Source organism: Strix uralensis, chromosome 6 (assembly GCF_047716275.1).
Source record: "Strix uralensis isolate ZFMK-TIS-50842 chromosome 6, bStrUra1, whole genome shotgun sequence".
NCBI lineage: Eukaryota > Metazoa > Chordata > Aves > Strigiformes > Strigidae > Strix > Strix uralensis.
The window spans coordinates 35,967,995-35,992,693 of NC_133977.1; positions in this window are offsets into that span (position 1 = coordinate 35,967,995).

A 24,699-nucleotide genomic window follows, 5' to 3' on the forward strand; every position below is an offset into this window, starting at 1 on the left:
GAAAAATGAGATTGCTATTATTGGCAATTGATATCATATTCTTAAGTATTATTATTTTTGCTATACCTCCATTACAACAGTTTCAAAATACTTGTGCAGCTTATAACAATTCAAATACGCAAGTGTCTTAAGTTATTTGTAAATCATTCTACTTTGCAATAGCTACAGTAAGTGACAAAAAAGAATATTTTAAATGAATATATTATTTGGAAGATGAAGCACTTTGGGAAAAGCATAAAAATGAATTTCTAAACAGTTCAAGCTACTCCACATGATATAATTTCTTATGGTTGTCATTTCTGCTTTTATTTCTCAGTGAATGGTGAGACATTGTAAGACTAGACAATTTTATCTTACTGGAGGATTTCTTAAGAAGAATGTTTTGCATGGTTTTATGAAATGTCAGTTATTTTCCAGTTAAATAAAGTTTCCAATAAGCTTTCTAAGGAAGCCTCCACCAGTCCCTTTCCTTCACTCAAAACTTCAAAGATAGGTTCAAATCTTACTGTGAATACTCACTCAGTTCTTTACTTTTTCTTTGCTTTGTGGTGTTTCTGGAAACATGAAGTTGGAAACACAAAACCTGTAGTTAGAAGGGCATGAGGTCTGAGGTACAAAGCAATATCATAGAAGGTACGTAGTGGGACAGAACCCTGCCATATGCCCCTGATTCTCTAGCAGGGCACGTTAAGAAATAATATAAATAGGTATCCTGTTGTGCCTAAACCCTAGAAAAAGGTATCTTACAATATGTGCTTTTATGCATTCTTTTCACCACCTTTCTTAGTTTGTGTCACGATGTTAATGCTTTCTTAATGCTGTTTCTGAGCATGAGTTAGAGGTTTTTGTTTTTCTTTCTGACAGTTAATATCTTGACAGAAATCTTTAAATTGTGGTTAGAGCTTGCCTCCTGAGTAAAACTGTATTTGCAGTGTCTGGTTAATTTTGAACTGTTAGGAAAAATTAATCTGTTTTTGTTAAGAGTTACATTGTAGTTCTGTGCTTTGACTGCTAAATCCAAATGTGATACAGTACAATAGAAGACATAAACAGTATTTTATGAGAAAAAATTAATGGAGCTGATGGTTGTTTTTCTCTTTAGCATTGTTTGTTTTGGGGGTGAACAACCTCTTAGTTTAGAGACTGTCATTCACACAGAGTAACACCTGCTTCCCCACCATCTCACCTGTTCTTATTCTGTCCAAGTCACTAAGGAGTCGATGAGACTTTCTGCACATCAGCTTTTTAACTTTTTCGTTTGTTCCAGCATTCTCTTAATTTAGAAAGTGACTGAGGAATGATATGGTTAAATCAAGTCATTTGAAAGAACATACAATAAAATGTCCATGTAAAAAAAAAATAAGATTCACAAATAATTATTTAATTTTTAGTTCTATTTTTGTCTCAGCCATTAACAGAATTTTTGCAGAATTTTGGGGTGTTTTCAGTGATGGAAAATCCTGTTATTTTCCAATGTATTTATTTCCACATCTATAGGAGGGTCTGGATGAAGTAAAGGCTTGTTAAGGTGCTTTATTGCACAAAGGAGATGGGGATGAAGGGTCACATTTCATTTGACCATGTCCCACATGATACTTTGGGAGCATCTCTCTGGGACTTCAAGAACTTGAAAGAGGAATCAAGATGTAAGCGGATAGTACTCAGCAAGAATTTAACTGGCTTTTGCATCCAGTCTGCTTTGTGAAGGGTTGTGGAATCCATCAGGCTGGAAGTCATTATAAATGTGCCTGTTTTCTGCTCTCATAAATTGTGTTACCCCATAGCTTACTGAAATATGCAGATGCCACTGAGAATAATCAAGCATAGCATCTTCTCATATTTTAATATGAACTAGTTTATCAGCTGATAAGAAAAAAGATGCATGCCATGTAATCAAGGAAAATGAGATAAATATTAGCATATTAAATCACCTCTACCCATAAACATTATTCTGAGCTTTCAGCATTTCAAGGTGAGAAAGTCCTTTGTGAAGAGAAGCAAACTTCTATGTATATAAAAGAAAATTAACAAGTAATTTTCTATATTCCCCTTGCAATTATCTTTGATATTTGTCTTTGAGTAAGAATTCTCTCTTTCAGAATCTAACCTTTTTCTACCACTCTGTCCTTGGATTAAAACACTCTTTATGGCATCCCATTTGTTGCCATGGAAATGAATGTAATGACAGATTCAACACTGTGGATTCTTTGGAAGTAACAGTACTGGGGAAAGAGTTGGGGAGAAAGAGGCAAATATTGAATTTGCATAGGTTTCTTCTGGAATTAGTGATTGTGAGAAAAATTATTATTGACTGAAAGAAGAATGGCTTAAAATCTAATGTGGACACAAGTTTTTGAATCTGCAAAAAAAAAAAAAGAATTTTTTTTCCATAAGCTCCATTTTGCAGCTTTCACCTCCTAGGACAGTGGTGTAGCTTGGAAGGAGACCTCTGGTAATTTTTGAAGAGTTGTGTCCTTGAGGAGAGCTGTGTCATTTCTGTGCTTATTTGTGAGGAGAGGGACTTTGTCAGCCAGCTGTTTTCCTGCCCAGCTGCTCTGCAGAGATTCAGAGCAATGATGGACTTTCCTTTTGTTATATTTTGGGCATTTAGCTAAAGGCACACGTGTCGCTACAGAATCATGCCAGTCTGCTGCATCTCCACACATCTACAGTTTGGGAAGATGCCACAGACTTGCAGCTGTGTTGAGTGCAATGGTTGCACAGGTCTTGACAGCTTCTTTGCTGATGATTAGCTTTCACTGATTAGATGTTACTGAGTCATCAGGCAGGAAGGAAAAAGTTCATGTTTTGTTTTCTTTTTGTGATGAGTAATTTTATGCCATGGAGTCTGTTGAAACCAGTGCCACATTCTTGTGGAAAAACTGCTTCAGAAATGTTAGCTTGCTGCTCTGGAGCTGGTTAGTGCCTCCAAGTCTAATGAGACTTTCAGATTTTCCTGCTCTGTTGAGTGAAACTTGGGGGTCTGTATATTTTTCCCCATTTTACGATGCAAATACAGAATGCAGCTGTAATTGTTGCCTTGGGATGCTTTAGGATCATATCACTTACCTAGTCATCAGAAAGGAAGATGAGCTTTCTTATAGCTGTAAACACTGTCACTTTTTCCAATCACATAAGGATATTTCCCTTCAGTAATGGGTAACTAATAAGGAAGGGATATGCCAAAGTCTTATCTCTGACTATGCTCTTCAGGAATGTTAATAACTGTGGAGATGGCCTTGGCTCACTTTTCAGGAATGAAGTGAGATTGGCTTTCTGATGTCTATAATATGCTCTCAGGAATCAGTATTATGATCAAGATTTGTTTCTTTCTTTTCGGAGCTGCAAAGAAGGGAGATGTCTCTCTTACTACCTCACTTGGCTGTGTAGTTCCTCCTTTTCTACAAGCTCCAAAACATGCAAACAGACTGATTGGGCTGGGAGACCGAAAGCTGTAATATCGTGCTGTAGTGCAATAAAGTTCCTCATAACAGAGAAATATTCTAAAACATTGATTCTCCATACTACTTTTTGGTTACCTTAAATTCAGTTTCATGCTAATTCTTTGGAGGAACCCTAATCTTCCTGAATTGACAGGGATCCTTTGGGACTTCAGGGACATGTCATCAATGATCTGTCAGCCCTAACAATAAATGGGAAGTCATATTATGAGGGCTGCAGGCTTTGGATAAGCCTATAACTGACTTGTTCTATACTTCAGTATCCTCTACTAAGGTCTATTCATATTCTATTTTAATACATTTTTTATTAATTCCTCCTTGAAAGGGACAGCTTTTAGCTACATTTTTTTTTGTTATAATCAAACTACATAATCATCTGTTGTTCAGTCTTAGTTGTCATCATGTCATTATGATGATCTTTGATAGATGTAGCTGAAGTATATTTTAGCCAAGGCAAAACATATTTGGCATATTTAGTCTTCAGCTACAAAAATTTAGTTCAATTCAGTGTTACCAGATGGAAGTGCCACGGAGGGTAATCTCATGGAGGCAAGGGTCAATCCTCTATCATTGTTTTCCCTATTTAATCAAAGGGTCCTTCAAATGTTTTTCCCTGCATGTTCAGCTACCAGTGATGTATCTTTCCACAGATATTAGTCTAACTTCTATGAACCTTGAGGATAGAAGTTTGACACTCCCCCTTAATCTCTTTCAGTGCTCAGATCCTAATTTGTATCTTCCATGCTGCACTTTATAACACAGACTATTAATTTTCTCTTTATAGCATCTTTTTTTTTTTTTTTTGTATTTAAGGAATGTTGTACAGCCTAGCTGTCTTGTCTTTAGACTAACCAGTAACAGCTCTTTCAGTCTTCCCTCACAGATAATATTTTCAAGTCATAGAATTATTTTTATTGTTCACCCCTGGATTCCTTCTAATTTGTGCATGTGTCATATATGTGACAGTGTTCCACCTGGATCACAGTACTATAGCTAAGATTTTACCAAAGCTGAGATGACTGAAGGATTCTTTCACTTGCCTTACAGGTTATACTTCCAGTAGAAGATTATCTACATTTCAGCAAGATTGATTTTTTTTTTTTTCCTCAGTAATATGGTACTACTGATTCATTTTCAGCTTGCAACACACTATCTTGTCCCAGATCCTTCCAAAGAGCATCTGTTTTGATATCTGTTTCAGGATGTGTTCCAGTCCTTATTTGATTAACCTTGTTATGGATCTGCATTGGGCAATATAGTCACCTACTCCAGTGTAGTGCAGTCATTCTTGGAGGAGTCCCACTTGTGTGTGCATAACACAGCGCTACCTGATCAACAGGTAGCATCACCTAAGCCAGAGCCTGTTGTGTGGAGTCCTTGGGAATCAGAGAAAAGAGGTGGCTGAGAGCAGGTGATTTGACATCCATGATTATATCTTGAACGTCTCAGTCCCTAAAGTTTAGTTCCATGATCGTCAAGCCCATGCAGAATTTCAGTCCCATGCTCTCAAAGTAGCGATTAAATATATCCAAACTGATACATGCTCCCTCTCTGTAAAGGTAAATGTCATCCATGAGATGTATACAAGACTTTTACAGTTTAAAGTTTTATATCTACAAAAGTGTGCTTTGATCAAGTTAGTGATCTGTATTTTGATGGATCAGACAGCCCTAATTAATTATTCATACTTTGTATTGAATGTTTTATGACAAATCAGTAAGGCAAAAGCTATGCATGTGGATATTAAAAACATTTCAATGTGTTTTTTTGGCCAGAGTGGAAATGGAATAAATTATCTTGAAGACACAGTATTCTTGTAAATTCGAGATATCAATTATATTTTAAAACACTAACAGTCATTAAACTTCAAAGAAAATCTTTTTAAAGGATATATATTTTAGCATCTAAAATTTTAGTTTCAATACTGCAACCTATGGACTATTTTTTCTTTTAAACACAATGCAATTTCTGAGACTTAAATCATAAGCATGTCCATCTGGTGTTTTGTTATGCATGTGTAATGTTCCATTTCTGGTGAAGTATTGTGTCAAAACTACGCACTCAGTAAGGAAGACTTAGAGGACATACACAATCAAAGACTGAGTAAAATGTTTTGAGTTAGCTTCAACTTTGGTGGAAACAAATTCTTCCCTTTTCTCACAAAGTAAAGCTTCATGAGAAAATGGGAATTTACAGTTGAATGTGCTCACTTCTGACATGATTTATATAGTCATATGTAACTCCCAATGAGATCAGGAAAACAGATTGTTTCCTTGCGTTAAGTATCCTGCACTGATCACCTTACATTTGATGAAATCAGATTCAACATCAAATTGTGCTGCGTGATGTGATCTCAAAATGTTCTGGTTTTACTCACTTTTGTTACCCATATTAATAAAACCAAGCTATTTTCATGGGTCTTTTTATTCATCAGAGGAATTATTACACTACTGCCAAGAATGCTTGTTATGGCATTTTCACTTTGGGTGTTTAATTAAGTTACAATGTGTGGCCTTCTGTTAAGGAACAAAGAAATTAGTGGTTCCAACATTAGTGGCTCAAAGCAAACTACTGGTATTTTCAAGATTAATTTTTGTAAGGATGACAAAATGGTGGTGTGACATGGAAAGAGTTACTAGATATTCAAATATCACCTGTTGGAGAGCTTATGTCCTATTGAAAGAACAGAAGAATCTATTGTAGAGAGGGGAGAAAGGGAAGTTTTGCTTTCCTTTATCTACCTGAGCTTATATATGAGCAAGTAGCTTGGGGTATAGACTGCTTTGTCTTGGGTTGGAATTTGTTTCTAGAGGCTGAAATCAAGATCTGAAAGAGGACATCTGTTGAAGCCATGGCTGAGATGCATCTTTGCAGTTTTGTACTGAGGGTTATGCTATATGCTAGACTGATAGTTATATCATCTGAAAACACTGTCTGATCATTAATGTATTGTAGTGAAAGAAGGACTTTTTGGATTCTGCTGCTGAAGTGGATGGTTATAGTGACAGTGTTTTGCTTCCCTTTGCTTTTTCTTCTTCCAATAACAGGCTAACAGTGTCCACTTTATGTCATTGAGTAACCCCTCAAAACCTTTCTGATCAATGGGTAGGAAATTACTAAATGTTATTTCACTTTTAAAATAATTCTTACGCTTTTCAGCCTTTTGATTGTTTATTTATAGTCACTGAATAAAGCCTATGACAATGTTATTATTTGTATGTGAATTTGAATCAACATATTTGTTTAGCTTTTAAAGGCACAAGAGCAAAGCATAAACAGTTCTTCAGCTGACTTCTAGAAAGCAAAGGCAGAGGCCCTCTAATTGCTGTAGTCCTTTGACTAATTACCTCTTATAACTATAGTTAAGCTGCAATTGATTCTGTAATAATTGGGTGTTAGCAGGGATGATACATATCAGAAAGCGAATCTTTGGTAGGAAAAGATTGCCAATTTAGGTACACTGCAATTATTCAAGGACAGACAGTTTTGAAAAACAAGCATAAAAGAAGGTCAGGCTGAGCAATTATTTTGTTTTAGAATAACTCTTCTCTAAATGTTACTACTTGCTGTATGCCATGCACAGCTCTGATCAGTGTCACGAAACAACCAACATGCTTATGCTTGACTCCTGTGGTCAACAAAAGACACATGTGAAATTGTTAGAATGAGGCAGCTCTCTGACAGTAAATGGGAAGCTCTGAAGATTTCTGCACCAAGTAATAATTTTCAAATGTGAATTAATGACCATGTCTCACAAAGAGCTCAGCATGTTGGATTTTCAGTATTTTTTAAAGTCTGGCCGTAAGTCTTGCAATGGGAACTCAGTTCTTTGAATAGCTGATCTGTAAAACAGGCTAGCTGATGGTGGGGCGTGAAATTGCAGTTATCAGAAAGTTTTGCTAAAGAATTTGAGTCTTCAGTGTTCTTAGGTCATGGTGGAGTTAGAGTTTATGGGAGTACTGGTGACTAAAAATTACAGAGATGCTGGTCTAAAACTGAGTACATCTCACCTTCAGTATACTGCAAGATATTAAGCACTTATATATTTTCATTTTCTTAAGATTTAAGGCAAGAATATATGACCAAATTCTGGGAATGAATAGTTTTGCAAATTATACTTCTGTTTCTTTCACGAAGAGAATATATGTATATATATATGTTTACAAACAGTAGGACTGCACAAATGACAAAGGACAGACAGCTATTTTGGTCTTGCTTGTTTGTTTGTTTTTCAGTGCCAGAGTGGCACCTAGGGGTGTTTCAGAAGTATCATATTGGTTTCTCTTCTGCCTCTGACTGGCAGAGGCACAATTATTCTAATAAAGTAGGTAAATATTATACCTCAAACAAATCAAAATGTATTGAATCAAAGCTTCATATGAAACTTCCTTCTGGAGGCACCCAACATAGAAACTGGACAGTCCATAAATATTTCTAGAGGATGTTTCTGATCTTCCAAAGCCCCAAAGATCACCTGGGGAAATAACCGTTGTTGCAGTTGTAGCTGATATTTTTGGTAGCTTCATTAGCTTCCTTGTGGTTGGCCATTGGAAGGCATCATGTATCTGTTTACACAGAGGCAGAACATTACAAAACATACCTGGGCTTTACTGAGTATATCTGAATAAAATCCTCAAATCATGTCCCAGCATGCTCTGTGCTCAGATTAAAACATAGTGAAACCTGGGTTACATTCTTCATGAGCACAGATTCCCATGTTTGCAAAAATTTAGATGTAGCCAGGGATCTGGAGGGATTAGCTCCGCAATACAGTAGCACCTGTTTCAAAATATGACTGACACATCTAATTGGCTATTGATAGAAATGCTGCTTTCTGCTGAAGTGAAAATATGCTGAAACTAAGTGTAAGGCCTGAGGATGATAAAGCAGGTAGTGAAAATCAAAGGAAGATTGCTTATTTTGGATAATGTTTAGTTTATTTTCCCTATAGTACCTTGAAAATGAGATATCATGCGTAGACTGTTATTGCAGCTAGAAAGAAATGTCAAGGGTGTTCCAGCCACGAAGATTTACATTTGAGTTGAATATCTGTGTACTATGCTGAAACTGTTGAAGTGTAATCAGAGGAAGAATAAGAGTATTTGTTTAGAATCTCCATATATGCAGAAAGGATAAGAATGCTGTATGTGTTAGCATTCACTTATAACATGAGGACATATGAGTGAGTGAATGGAGTTTGAGTGCACTTCTTTGTATTTTTTTTTTTTGGATACAGAGATGAATAATGCAGAATGATTCTTAAATAATCAAGTAAATCACTGTGTAGGAACAGCACTGCACTAAAACTGCAGCTACTGGCAGAGAAACTTATTCTAATCTTAAATCCTTCTCTACTCCAAGTAACAAATTGGAAAAAAAACCCTCTTGTTATAAGCATAAAGATGCCAATAGAATGGGGAGCAGGCTCTAAGAGCATTGGTGGAAAGTAGATGAGGAGAGGATGTTGTATAAAACTAGGGATAGAAAAGGAGAGATAGCAGATAGGTTACATGTGCTTACAAAGATACTGCCTCCAAAGCAGAAATGGGTCACGCTGGATGGAAACAAAGCAACTTCAGGACAACAGAAGAGTGACCTGATAAAATGCAATATACTGAAAAGGAAGGAAAAGCTCCAGGGGAGGGAGGGAGGATGCTCTGTGTGGCGAACACTGAAGCTGACAAATGAAGGGCAGAGTACAGCCAAACAAAGGGACAAACCTGCAAGTGATTAAATAGACAATTCAAAAGACATTAAGATCCTGTGGAAGACAGATGGAGTTGACATTAGGAGAAGAACGCTGCAAATAGAAATGGGAGGAGCAACTGAACTTTGGTTTTCTCTCTAGGGAAGAATTTTATCTAGTCAGTTTTTTTTAAAACAGAATTGGCAAAGCAGATGAAAAACTCGTAGAGGAATGATGGTTTTTCTTTTTTTCACTTCCAGTAGATCTTGTCTGCGTGCAAATCTGATCTCCACCCTCCAATGAATCATAAGTGTCTGGCACGTCAGACTCTTAGACTGATTAATTTGTATTAACACTACTAATATATGTGATAGTTTATGCTGAATGTCACTAATAACTGTTTGGTGCAGGATTACCTGGGTTTACTGTGAAATAAGATCACTATGATTTTTATAGATAATTGCACATTATGGCTGTGTGTACATGATGAGCATTAGAAAGAGGCCTCTGCTATACAACTCAGATGTGAGTCCAGAGTTTGATACTCCCCTCTAATTTGGATGTATTCAGTTTTGACTTGGCTCATTATGAATGGAGAGACCAGCTGCAAAATTCAGATGCTGTTCTAAATTTGGACTCTGAAACTTGCCAGAGGTCAGAGACTTTCAGAGATAAAAGTGAGGTTTAGAACTATCTCTAATAGGAAGATAATATATATTTTAGAAGGAGTGACTCCAGAATTTCTCTCATCTGTGATTTACTAGGTATATCACACAGTGAAGGTTTTTACGGAAATTCTGTTTGCAGAACCCTCAGTGACAGTTCTGTGTATTGCCTGGATCAGATTCTGATCTTTCACTGCCCTAAATCAATTGTAAATCTGTAATATTTCTATCAGGCATGAGAATGGAGTAGCATAAGGGAATAGGATGTATGGCATATATGAGTATACATGTCACTTAAGATTATAACATATAGCATTTGTGATTCAAGATTACTCTTTACAAGTTCTTAGGGCTAGATCAGGAAAACACTTCAGTGCCTAAGGCAGGATTTAGGCAAAATTTAGATACTAAATTCTAAAACTGTAAACTCAAATGCCCAGTTCAGCTCTTTGCTGTTTCCTGTTACGGGGTGCCTGTGTCTTTGACCTGATGTTTTTTGTAGGTGCCTGAGCAGTTCATGCTGTGTCTAATTCTCGTGGGGATCCCAGCTGGCTGGTATGCCCAAAACAATCTTACAGCTAGGCAGAATTACACTCATCAGGAAATGCAGAGTTTTATTATCCACCTTTTTCTTACTGTAGTTCAGGTCTTTCCACATCAAACCCAAATGTCAGGCAATATTGATGGGATCCCATGGGAGTAAGAGTGGGAAACCAGGTAACCTACACAGCACCACAGAGATTAACAAATACAGCTTGCTGGTCTTGGCTGACATACTGATTCATAGTACCGAAATTTTGTATTATGCTAGTGTGTTTCTGGGAAGGAAAGATACGGGGAACAGTACCCTAAAGAGGCTTTGCCAGGAGGGGATGGAGAGGAGCACTATGCTATGCAGACATTGCTGTCAAGCACTGCTGATCAGTTAAAACCCACCCAGGGAAGGGAGCAGACCTCTGCCAGCATTCTCAGCTCTGAGAGATGACTAAAGAACACAGCATGAATTGCACGCCAGACTTGCCACATGACACTGCTAAATATCTGATGCGAAGCTGAAACCTGAATCATTCAAGTGTCACCCTGCATAAATTTTTCAGGTGCTCTCAATGGACAGGCTGTAGATTTTTGTTTCCTACATCTTGTCCGTGATCTATGGCTTATATCAAGGTTTCATGCATTTAAAATACCTTGCCTAATGTTTCTTTTTTTTTGCTTTATAATAACCCTGTGAGTTTTGAATAGAGCCCATCTGGCAGTATTTTAACAAGAATGTTTTGTTCTTTATGTAGTTCTGTGGAAACACTGACTTCTCTCAATGTTTCCTCCCTCTTTGGAGAGGTGTTGCCCTCCCTGATGTCCAGTAGCAGCCCCCTTCAATTTTTACTACATTCCAGAGATTATAAATTCTGTATGATGATTCTGTAAACTCGAGCAGTGTAATTTCATAAAAATTAAATTGCTTTCACTATAGAATACTTAATTGTTTAAAACTATTCACTGGTTTACCATCTTGTGGAGGGCAGGCTTGTTTCTTTACTGTGGAGGTGGTGAGTCCTATGGTAAGTACTTTCTGGAAGAGAGCAGACACAGGGAGACATAGCAGCTGGTTCTAGGTGGAAAGGGTTGAAATCAACAAAGAAAGCTCAGAAAACATCTGACAACAAAATTGTAGTTGATGAAAGAGGTTCAAGATGTGAAAAACTATAGAACTGAGCCACTGCAAAGTAAAACTGATACGGCAAACAGAAATGAAAAGGTGATGGGAAGAGTAACGGGCTCAAGAGGCTTGTAATTGGTACAGAAACCTTTGCACCTGGGTCAGTGGCTCAAATTTGCACAGACTTACATGGGACTACTGTTGAAAAATCATTAAAATATTCTTTTGTTTATTTCTTTGTGTTGATACCATGAAAATCATTATGATACTTTTTCTATGATACTTTTGACAGCCCCAGAACTTGAGGCCAGATTCACAAAAATGTTTAGATGCTTAGTGTGTATTAAGTGTTTGCAGTGCAGTTAATCACATACTTAAAATATGTGTATAACCTAAAATAAGCAGGACTATCAATACTGTGTGGGGTCCTAGTGAGTATGGTTGGATTGCGCCCCAGTGTTTATGCTAGTCCAGCCATAAATGTAACTGTACACGTTTATTGGTGTAAATTAGGAGTATGTTGAAAACAATGGACTTAATTACTTTGTTTTCTTTCATAAGTGTGCAGTTATTTTATTGATTTGTTTTCTATTCCCTGTGTGAGAAATACTGAGTTGAAAATTTTTAGACTGTCTTGAACATCAAAGGGGGTTCATACCTGACTGCGACATGCACTGTAGAAGCACTTTTCTGGACTGTCTTTGTTCACAGTTGGGAAATGAGGATATTCCGATTTCTGGGCAGGATGTTTTGTTTTCCATTTAATTTGCTTGCTTTTGCTGTCTCTGTTGTGTGAGTGCATTTGGGTTTAAGTGTTTAATGATTCTGCCAGATCTGTTAAGAGAGTGATCACTCCAGGCAGGAAGAGGATACAAGGATTTTTTAGACCTTCACCCCAGAAGTGGAACAACCATGAGGTGAAAACTCCCCATCTTTAAGTCTCATTTCAGAGTCTGAACTAAAGTGACTCTGACAGCAGCATCAGCACAGCGTCAGGAGCCCGATACACAGGACTACTCACTCCCAAGCAGTTTGGAAGCAGCATGCACATTTTGATGGCACTACCTTTAAAACTTCTTTTCTCTGGTGTGGTAGCAAAGGCTATCCCTGATAAATCAATGCCACAAACCTCCAGGCAAAATAAGGCTTTGGGGTGCACATTTCAGCAGGTGCTCCCTTTTACTACATGTGTCCTGCCACTATGTTCTCTCCTTGCCTTAACCTTTGGAGCAAATATGACATTGTTTTATGTATATTGGTAGATAGAAGACCTACAAAAAGCCCTAACATAAAAAATTATGTTGGACTTGGTGCTGTTCAGCAGTATTCCAAGTATACAGCCTTTCTCATCACCTAAACATTCTTGCTGGCTTCATGCTGTGATCCATGGAGAATCGAGGTGTAATTAAGCCTGGGTTACAGTGACTTAGTAGTGAAAAGTGGCTTTACTGAAGAATTTTCTGTTGTGTCTGAGTATAAACTATACAGTTTACCTGTAATTTTACTTATTTTAGAACTAGGTCTAAGACAATTGCCTGAACAGCTTCTCTGTGTAGGGGAAGGTGACAAGAATGTTATGCCAATTAGTGCAGCACTAAATTGCTCAATAACTTTGAGTTCAGGTAAAGACAACTGTAAATCTCAGAGCAGCTGTCATGCCCATCCAGTGAGAAGTTCAGTATTTGAAATGCTTGTCTAGAGATATGGCTGAGGAGGCATTATGTATAATCTGAAAACAGGCATTGGATGAAGTTGTGCGAAAGAGTTGATCCATGTATGTTAAATCAGGTGAGGGCATATGTAATCAGCAACTACCTGTTAGGTGAAACACTATACAAGAAGCCTTAGTGCATTTCCCAACAAACACAATCCACTGAGAATAAGAAATATGATGGTTGTTGTTAGGCTTGATAAAGACAGGAGGAATAAATTTCGTCTGCTCATACAGCAGGATTTTTTGTATCCTCCTCAGTAGTAACCAGCTCAGCTGGAGGTGCAACATCTAAATAGCTGTCTCACTGACTTGTTTGTTATGTCAGTAATATGAGCAGAATTCACAGAATTTTGTCATTTTAGTTATATAAATCTGGACTTGAGATTTGTCTGTCTTGAGAGAGGGTGGAGGAAGAAAAGGGCACTCTGGATTACTTTTATCATGGTAAGATGAACTATGCACTGGGAGTGTCTGTAGTCTCAATTTCCTCTAAAAAGAAAGTGGATGAGTAGGTCACCTGTAGATGTTTATTGCAGAATCACCTATTTCTTAGTCCTGTAGAATAGAAAACAGGTTGAATAACAGGATCATACCCATTGTTATGGATATCACTACTGACTATGCCTTCTGTTGCACAGTTTTCAGGAGGTGTACATCAGGGAAGAATTTGTTCTCAGTGCTCCTCTGTCATTAATTGCCTGCTATAACAGTCTTTTCACCTATTACATTTGTATAACGTGTAGTCATCTCCAACCAGCACGCGTCAGTGTGACATCAATTAAAGCTGAAAATGAAGAAACAGTTGTTACAAGAGAAGTATCATTTTGTGCTCAAAATAAGCACTTAACTGGAGTAGTGTGCATGGCGTTACCCATTGTGCTTCATTTTAGAGTTTCCGGAATCATCATCAAGGTGACTACTAGCCCTGCAGTCTTCACAGGAAACTCACTAATTGCATGGCAGGTTGAAAAGTCAACATTAGACAATTTCAAAGATAAAGACAAATCTAAATTATGGCTTGTGTCACCATCCCTTTCCCTGAGATTAGAGCAGTCTAATAACGGAATATATTTATTTTATATGTGGGACTTCAACTTAGCACAGTCTATCTTGCACGATTGACAGTGAGCCATCTATGGTTCATATAAAGGTCTAATTTAAACCCATAAATATGTGATGCAAAGAAGAAATTCAGAGGAAGTGGTGGCTTTCTGTTTTACCTCCTTCATTATACTTGCTTTGTATATTTGCATATGTTATTTGTTGGAGGGTTATATTTGTAAAAGGGAGGCAGACTTGCACAACTGGGAATATGTTGTTTTTCTTTGAAGTTTACTTCTAATATCTGAATCCTTTTACTCATTATGAAAGGCTCACGTGAGATGAATTCTATAATCACAATTGCAAATAGGATCTCATGGAACAATACCTTATTTTTATGGGTGGGATAACTCCCAGGTTGTGGAAATCCAAGCTAAAGGAAATCGCAAGTAGTCACTGAGCTCATTGTCCAGCTCCAAGACAGGATGAGCTATATCTGCCTCATTTGTGACAAAACTTAAATCTCTAGTCATGAGGATTGCCTGTGGAGTTTGTGCCAGGATTTCACTGCAGGGCAAGATGCAGGTTAGACATTCGGAGAAACTCTAGAAGCTTTCTCTTACTGCAGCTTAAAACTGTTACCACTCTTTTTTATCACTAACAGATGACTCCCATACTGCAGAAAACCTATATATGCTTGAGTACAGTTATTGTGCACCTCTTGTCTCCCCTAGCCAAACTAAACATCATTTTACCAACTTTTTTCTTATATTTGCTAACATTTCCTGAGATGGTGATTATTCTCATTCACCTTCTCTGGAATTCATCCAGCAAGTCCATCTTGGTCTCCCTTGAACGGCAGCAGGGTGCCTTATGCTGCCTACAGAAATTTCTCAAGGCTGTCCTACTGGGTAGCAGAACATTGCTGGACTTCGCATGTCTCTCATGTGACACTCTTGCTCATATATCTCAGTATATTTTTTTGGCTTTCCCTCAGTACCTTTTGTGCTATGTTATTATCTAGCTATTTCTTTGTTGACCTGCTCCTTCACCTCCAGTCCCTCACAGTTTGCACAGCTGATTATTTGTCTTTCTAAAATGCTGCACTTGCCTTTATGAAACTGCATCTTATTTCTTCCCTGCCCCCCCCCCCCCCCCCCCCGCCCCCCCCCCATTGTCTCTCCAATTAGTCAGGCTTGCTTTGAATTCCAGACCTTCCCTCCTCAGCTTGAGGATGTCTGTGAATTTAAAAGCTTGCACACTACTCCATCATCAAGGTCACTAATGAAAAATATTGAATAGTACTGCATTTGGACATAACCCAGGGAATACTGCTCACTACACCTTCCACTTTGGCACTGATAAAGTGATTCTCTGACTATAGTTTTCCAGCCAGTTAGATACTTGCTTGATAGGCATTGTTCTCCAGTTAATTTGTGAAATACTGGCACTAGAAAAACTATTGCCTACCTGTTAAATTTGATCTCCAAATTTCTGTTTCTTTGATAAACAATGAAGAGAGCAGACATCCATCCATGGTAAAGCTTTAAATGAAAATTTGTGCTCCTACAAATCAAAGTTGTTCTTATTGCTAAAGTAGAAAATAACCTCAAACCCTGACTATGTAGTGAAACCAGCACGATCTCTCTGCCACAACCATTAACAAGTCTGTGGATCCATTCCCTTACAGGGAGGCTGGACTAGATCTTGGCCAAAGACACATGTCTCTGTTGCCCTGACCTTTGGACTGGTTTGAATTGTCCATCTACTATATCAGCAGATGCAGGATTTTGGTGTCCAGTGATCAGATCTCCAAATATAAATACCACACAGATATCCTCTGTGGCTTGTAGAAAATGGGTATATATGGGTTTTCTATAATTTTCTGGCTCTCCTTTCTCCCTTCTCAGGAAAACCAAACAACTCAACTAAGCAAAGTCTCACTTTCTTCGGTTCTATCCAGTTCTCAGCAGGGATTTCTACTTAAAGTACCTACTGAATGCTACTATTTGTTTTTTCTAGTTGAGCAACAGCTACTTCTCATTTTATTTCTGAGGCCTATTCAAAAAGGATATCCTGTTCATTGCAACATATCGGCGTATCGTCAGGGAAAGATTGTTTCAAGTAACTAATTTTATTCTTTTTAATTTTTCTCTCCAACAGATTCATTGATAGTGGATGGGATAATGGAGCAGAATATTTCAAACAGTTATAAGAACACATAGGTGGGCAAAGTATGGTTTGCAGGACTAAGTTGATTATCATATGGAAAATGGCCATGAATATAAGTTGCAGGTAGAATTAATGAGACTGTGGTTTATTGTTTAAACACTAAACTTTCTTAAACTGTCTGCAGCCAGTAACCTAATCATCACATGGATTTGACCTTGAAATATGTCTGCTTGTTGAAGAAGTAATGTGAGAGTATATTACTTTCATTCATTCTGTTGCTTATAAAGGATTCAAAAGAGCAGATTTTTTAAAGTTAAACTATATTAGCTGCTTCATTGCTGTATGTCATAAAAAAATCTGTTTGTGTACATTTAAGTCTTCATGCAAATCAAGAAGCCAGCAGTTGGATCTGCTTTCTCCTGCTTTGTTCATTTCACTGGCTGAATAGAGTTTCAAGCTAAGATTTCACTTACCACTTCTAAACGTTTTCTCTATTTGAAATCAGTGACCTAGAAGCCACTCTATAGTAGTGGCAGATCTGAAAGTATGATGACGAGAACCAGCTTTTGATGCAGGAGTGTTTGCTGATAAATTGCCTGAAAGCTTCAGAAGTGTCTACTGAGTTTTTTTGATTGATTAATACCATCAGCAACATCCTCTTTAAAATAAATGGTCTTGAGTATATGGTGTAACGCATATTTTAAGGAAGGTAATGCATCCATACCTCTGCTGGGTATTACCATGTATCATGAGGAACCATTTTCACATGCAATGTAGACGTTACTCAGTAGTTTCTAGATTTTCTTTTCTCTGGACCCAGGTGGCAATTAAAGTTAAACCAAATGTCCATGTAGTGTTGTCCAAGATACACTATTAATAACTGGTGATCCTGGAATCATAGAATCACAGAATGGTTTGGTTTGGAAGGGACTTTAAATATCATCCAGTTCCAACTCCTATGCCAGGGCAGGGACACCTTCCACTAGACCAGGTTGCTCAAAGCCCCGTCCAACCTGGCCTTGAACACTGCCAGGGAGGGGGCAGCTACAGCTTCTCTGGGCAACCTGTGCCAGTGTCTCACCACCCTCACAGTAAGGAATTTCTTCCTTACAGCTAATCTAAATCTACCCTCTGTCAGTTTAAAACTGTTACCCCTTGTCCAGTCCCTACACCCCTGATAAAAAGTCCCTCCCCATCTTTCCTGTAGCCCCCTTGAAGTACTGGAAGGCTGCTATATGGTCTCCCTGGAGCCTTCTCTTCTCCAGGCTGAACACCCCCAACTCTCTCAGCCTGTCCTCACAGGGGAGGTGCTCCAGCCCCCTGAGCATCTTCGTGGCCTCCTCTGGACCTACTCCAACAGGTCCATGTCCTTCTTCTGTTGGGGGCCCCAGAGCTGAACACAGCACTGCAGAGGGGGAGAATCCTTGACCTGCTGGCCACACTTCTCTTGATGCAGCCCAGGACACGGTTGGCTTTCTGGGCTGTGAGTGCACATTGCTGGCTCACAGTCAGTTTTCCATCTGCTAATACCCCCAAGTCCTTCTCCGCAGGGCTGCTCTCAATCCAGTCATCACCCAGCCTGGATTTGTGCTTGGGATTGCCTCCACCCATGTGCAGGACCTTGCCCTTGGCCTTGTTGAACTTCATGAGGTTTGCATAGGCCCACCTCTCATAGTTCCTCCGGATGGCACATCCCTTCCCTTCAGCGTGTCGACTGCACCACACAGCTCGGTGTCATCAGCAAACTTGCTGAGGGTGCACTCGATCCCACTGTCCATGTTGTCAACAAAGATGTTAAACAGCGCCGGTCCCAACACCCACCCCTGAGGAACGTCACTTGTCACTGCTCTTCACTTAGACATCGAGCTGTTGACCACAACTCTTTGAGTGTGATCATCAAGCCAATTCCTTATCCACAGAGTCTTCCATCTGTTAAATCCATGTCTCTCCAATTTAGAGATAACAATGTCATGCAGGACAGTGTCAAATGCTTTGCACAAGTCCAGGTAGATGATGTCCATTGCTCTTCCCTTATCCACCAATGCTGTAACCCCATTGTAGAAGGCCACCAAATTTGTCAGGCAGGATTTGCCCTTAGTGAAGCCATGTTGGCTGTCACCAATCACCTCCTTATTTTCCATGTGCCCTAGCACAATTTCCATGATCTTGCCAGGCACAGAAGTGAGACTGACTGGCCTGTAGTTCCCCTGGTCTTTTTTTTTCCCTTTTTTAATAATGAGGGTTGTGTTTCCCCTCCTCCAGTCAGCAGGAATTTCATCAGGCTGCCATGACTTCTCAAATATGATGGATAGTGGCTTAGCCACTTCATCCACCAGTTCCCTCAGGACCTGTGGATGTGTCTCCTCAGGTCCCATAGACTTGTGCACCTTCAGGTTCCTTAGATGGTCTCGAACCTGATCTTCTACAGTGGGCAGTTCTTCCTTCTTCCGGTTCCTGCCTTTACTTTCTGAGACTTGGGTGGTGTGGCTGGAGCACTTGCCTTTGAAGATTGAGGCAAAAATGTCACTGAGTACCTCAGCTGGTCAATAATAGAGGGCGACTCCCACTCCTTGTCTCCCCTGCCTGTCCTTCCTGAAGAGCCTGTATCCTTCCATTCCAACACTCCAGTCATAGGAGCCATCCCACCACGTCTCTGTGATACCAATAAGATCGCAACCCTGCAGGTGTGCGTACATCTCTAGCTCCTCCTGTTTATTCTCCATGCTACGTGTGTTTGCATAGAGGCATTGATGTTGGGCCCCCGATGAAGTTGATTTACTGGCTGGAATTCCTTTGTGCTGCTCTTCAGGTGCTCTCCTGCTGACCTGTGACCCGTCTCCAGGCTCTGGGCATCTACTGCTGGCACTGGCATCAAGCTGGTAGAGTAGGATGGATTGAGGTTCCCCTCCCCTGGCAACTTTTGTTTAAAGCCCTGATTTGGAAAGAACGGGAACTTAGAGAAGTGCTAGTTCAAATGGTATTTCAAAGAGCTAAGGAATGCAATCAGTGCTTGAGGGCTGTAGGCGGATTTTCAGAAAGAGAGAATTTTATCAACAGTAGAGCAACACATATAATTAGTAGTTTAAACAAAACAGGTAAGAAAATCTCACAATTAAGGCAAACTTACAGGTCTTAAAATGTAATTGTTTTAGTTGAATGTGTTTGTTAAAGCCTTCAAATGTGTAACTGACAAAAACCTTTCAAGTACAACTGAAAAAATAGCAGTATAAATTACTTTAAAATGAAAACAGAATTTAGCAACTTCTTCTGTCTAAAGGTACCTAGACAAGAAAATGGAAATACTTGTTTCTTTGACAAAGCCAGAATAGCAATCATAGTCATAGTGCCAGGTTGAGGAAAGTGCAGGAGGGATCATATGGGAAGATTCTTGCCCTAAGAATGACTCAAAGCCAAGAAAACGGACTCCCAACCTGGATCCTTTCTGGTGCTCGGCCCCAGTGAGTGTCCCATGGAGACCCTTGCTGGTCCTGGTCCCCGGGTGCCGGGTGGCATGTGGTCAATTCAGCTTGCAAGGGGGAATCGGTCCCCCACCAGCAGAGTTAACCAGGAACATTATCTGTTTCTTGGCAATCCTTGGAGGAGTTATTTACAGGGGAATGTTATTTTCATATTACCTTTAGTAGATTTCCTTGTGTGTTTTCTTGTACGTGCTCTAAGAAATGTTGATGTTTTAATTTAACCTATAAACTCATAGTAGTTATTCCTAGATCTGCTATAGGTAAATATTTTGTCTGTGGGATAACTAAGAAAGCAAAATGAAAATCATAGCTGTGAAGCTCTCCCACTGATTTCCATGGAGTTAGATTCATCCTTTAATCCCATTGACAAAATTGAATCTGCTATGGTAGTCATTAGTAACTGGGGGAAGGATGACTGGATTATTCTTTTCAACAGATTAAGACTGCAGGTGAAATAAATTTATGGTACCATTTCAAAGTCAATAGTAGTATGATGATTTGATCTTTATATCCATTGAAAAATTTTTAGAAAATAGCCACACTAGTTCTGCAGATTTACAGAAACCTGCAGGGATAAACCTAAAATAAAATGCTGCTTAATCTGAATACTTGGGGAAATAATGCTTCCCTTGCATTCAAAAACTGATAAGAAGTAAACTAGCTAATTTTGTGAAACTAGGAACTCCACTACAATTTTATTTCCTCTGCATTGTTTAGATGACAAATGACAAAATTTATAGTCTATAGAAAGAAATAGCTAAGAAATTGCTGCCTTGTAATGGTAAACGTAAAAGCAAAATTGAGTTGAGTAATCTTTCTCTTTTTAGAGCCGGCCACAACTGTAAAGAATTTTCATTCACTGCTATTTATGTTGCTAATGTTTGAATGCATAGTAGTGTGCTACTGTGATGGTAAGAACCACAAATAAAAAGGATTATGAGGGCACATTAAGAATTTGTTTTTTCCATTCCTAGTTTTAGCTACAAAGACTGATTTCTAAACTCTAGTTTACTTTACTTTGCAGCATTTGTATTAGTAAAATCCCATGGAGCTTGTTGCAGTGAGCTGTTGTGACCTTCATTAAAAAATGGTGGTTGTTGGGTTTTAAAAGCTTTGCTGAGGAACAGGGACCCATGTGACCCCTCAGCATCAAGCCCCTTGGTTAGTGGTGTATATTATAAGAAAATGCAGAATTGCAGTATTGTTCAATGCAGGGAGAATTTTGCATTGGGAAAGGAAAAACCTTGTGCTTCAGGGCATAAAGCTCTCTTCAACCTGTGAAAAACAGAAAGAGAGTTCAATTATAGCTCTTTCCAGTCTTGCAAGGAACCCTGTGAAAGGAAAATTTCTGTGAAACCATTTCTGTGAAATGGTTGGTATTAACAAGGGCCTAACAGTAGAGAGAGAAACTGGGAGGCTGCTTTTTAAGTAAGTGCTTACATATTTCTTCAAACTTTTCTAAGCCACTTCTAAATTATGCTAGACAACTTCAGATTATTCAGTGGAATGGAAAGTGATGATTTCCAAGGTACAAACCCAAAAAAATCAAGGAAGTTGAGTATTTTGGAACAGTTTGTCTTAAGATATATTTAATTGACTAAAAAAACTAACACAACAAAAAATAGGTATCATTTGGAGTTCCCTCACACTTGCATGTAGGAACTAATTGATTTATTATAAATGAGAGTCCTAAAATATTCCTGGTAGAGTGGAGAGGACAGTACAACTGCCATCAATAATAATATCAGATACTGACACAGCATGAGCTGTGCTTCTGCCAGCTCTGTTGAATAATAAAAACTCTCTAGGGGTGAAAGTGAAATCTTCTACTTATATTATCTACTCTCGTATATCTCTGTATAGTGGATCTTTTGATTTTTAAATTACACCATTAGCACATGTGATATCCCACCACGATTTGTTACTTACTGAAGCACATATACCGTGTTACAGGGTATTGTCTTCAGATTTTATTTCACACGTTTTACTGAAACAGTCAATAAAAGGTTATTGCAGTTTTTTTCTGCTACATTTGGTCTTGCCAAAAATAAAAGCAAAAAAAGAAAAAAAAGTTAAAATATTTTTAAAATATTAGATTTGATTGGATTATTCTTTAATGTAATTTTTCTATCTAAAATTTCTCTGAAAGGAAGGTGTTGTTTTAACACCATCTGACCAGTATTGTTAAAACTTCCTTGAGCAACTGCCTGTTCAAGCAGTGTTTGACTTCTGCCTATTCAACATTCTGTAGTTCACCAGACTATCAGGCTCCCAGTTAAACTCCACTCAAAGATAAATTTATGAAAATGTCACCAGACAGTTTCAGTATGCAGCAAAGTAATTCATAAATGTTTCCTTTCTTAACTCTTTCTTAACTTTCTGCTAAAGTATCTTAGATGAACATGCAGCACAGATGAATTGTGTACAAGGCTGGCGATGTCCTGGTAGGTTGCTGCAGGGAGCTGCTCTGAGGGCTGAGGTGTGAAGTCGTGTGGAATTTGAAATCTGCTTTTTCTGAAGGGCTGTCTCCAATCCAGCCAATGCAGGGACAGCCTAAAGAATTTGCGTTAGGAAATAATGGAGTGGGAATTGTGGAGATAGAGGTTGAGTGTCCTAAATTGACAGTATGCTCTTAAACTAAATGTGTAATGATCTTTTTGGATTGCAGTTGCAGCATTTTTTTTTAAAACATGACCTTAGAACTGGAGTAATATTTACAACAGGCTACACATTCACATCTATAACTCTGAAAAGGCACATGCAAAGTAACACCAAATCATAGAATAACATCAACTGTCATCAAATATTTGTAGAAATTCTGCTAGGACTTCCCTTTCCTCAGGAAGAAGACATACACTTGAAAATATCAGTCTTCCTGACCTGGCTTTCACACCATTGTCATGGTTTGAGCCCAGAGGGCAACTGAGCACCATGCAGCCTCTCACTCCCTCCTTTCCCCCAGCGCTGGGAAGGAGAAAATAAAGCAAAAGGCTCAGGAATCGAGATAAGGATGAGGAGGGATGATTCACCCATTACAGTCATGGGCAAAAGACAGACTTATTAGGGGAAGAAAAAAATAACATAAATTTAATTTAGACACTAACAAAAACAACACTTAACAGAGTAGGACTGTGAGAAGCATTACCACATCTTAAAAACACCTTCCCTGTACCCTTCCCTGCTTCCTGAGCTCAGCTCTGATCCTGATTTCTCTACCTCCTCCCCTCAACTGGCACACCGGGCAAGGGATGTGGGGCCATGGTTAGTCCTGCCACTTCTTCCTCCTCAAGGAGGGGGGAACTCCTCGCATTCCCCCCCTGCTCCAGTGTGGTTCCCCTCTCACTTGCGACAGTCCTCCACGAACTCTCTGTGATGTGAGTCCTTCCCAGGGGCTGCAGCCATTCCCAGACTGCTCTGGCGTGAGTCACCCCCACGTGCTGCAGTCCTCCCAGCGCTGAACTACAACAGCGGGGGCTGCTTCTTCCCTCAGAGTCCCAGCGTTCTTCAGGAGCAGTCACTTGCTCTGGCGTGGGCACCCCCCCAGGCCACAGGTTGACATCTGCTCTACCGGTGGCGCCCATGGGTGCCGGGGGGGTGGCCCTGCCCTCTCACCACAGGGTACAGGGGGCTCTGCTCTGGCACACCTCCCCCCCTTCCTCTTCCTTTCTTCCACTGCCCTCGGTGTTCGCACAGATGTTCTCCTTACAACTCCAACTCCTCCTCCCAGATTCCCTTCTTATATACATTATCGTGGAGGTGCAGCTACATCACTAATTGGCTCGGCCTTGGCCAGAGGCGGGTCTGACTTGGAGCCGGGGGAGCTTTGGGAAGGTTCTCACAGGGGCCACAGCTGTAGCCCCCCCTCCCCGCTACCAAAAACCCCCGCCACACACACAAACCCAGCACGATCATGTAGACCAGAAATATGCAGGCTTTAGGCTTTTGGTAAGCACCCACTTAAAAAAATAGAAATTAATTTACTGAACTGGTGCTTGAGCAGACAGTCTGTCTATCCCTAGTCAGCAAAGGAAAGACATGCTTAATACCCACAGCAACTATTTAATTAAAAGTTTCCCACACAGGTAAACTACCAGACCTCCTTTGGTTTAAAAAAAACCATCCAATCACTGATGAAAAACTGCACTATATTTGTTCAGTTTAAGTCTTGTTTTTAGATGTGCAGTGAGAGTTTGTTTGGAAGTGAATTTCAATGACAGTGGCGGCATGCTCTGTGCTGATCTGATCCAGCACACTCTGAAGCCAGAGAAGCAAATTGACCTTGCTGAAATGAACTTATTTTACCCTTGGTGCTTCAAAGGGATTCAGTTTCTCTGAATATTTCTGCCAGAGCAACCTTTACATGAACAAAGCTGCTCTGTAAAAAGTATCTTTTGCAGAAATGGCAAATACACATAAAATCAGGATAGGCATAAATTGGGATAATTGTTAAACCTTCTGTGCCACGCTTTAATTGAGCTCTCAAAAAGACATTTTTCTACTTGATAATCATCAACATTTTCAGTACTATGGTCTCACCCCATTTAACTCTTGGTTAACTAACAGTTATAAATTTCAGGGGAACAACATGGTGGCAAAGATCAGCTTGGAAATCAAGGTTTTTAACCTTCGTAAGTAATTGAAGCTCACAGTATTCAAGATCCTATCAGACACAAGTCTGAGTCTTTGTGGATCTTCTCATAGTAGCTTACTTTTATAAACTTTGTTTTGTCATTCAGGACATAAACGTCTCAGGTATGAGCACTGCAGTGTTCAATGCTTGGAGAGGACGAGTGGGAGTTAAAGTATCTGGTTTATTTTCTTTGT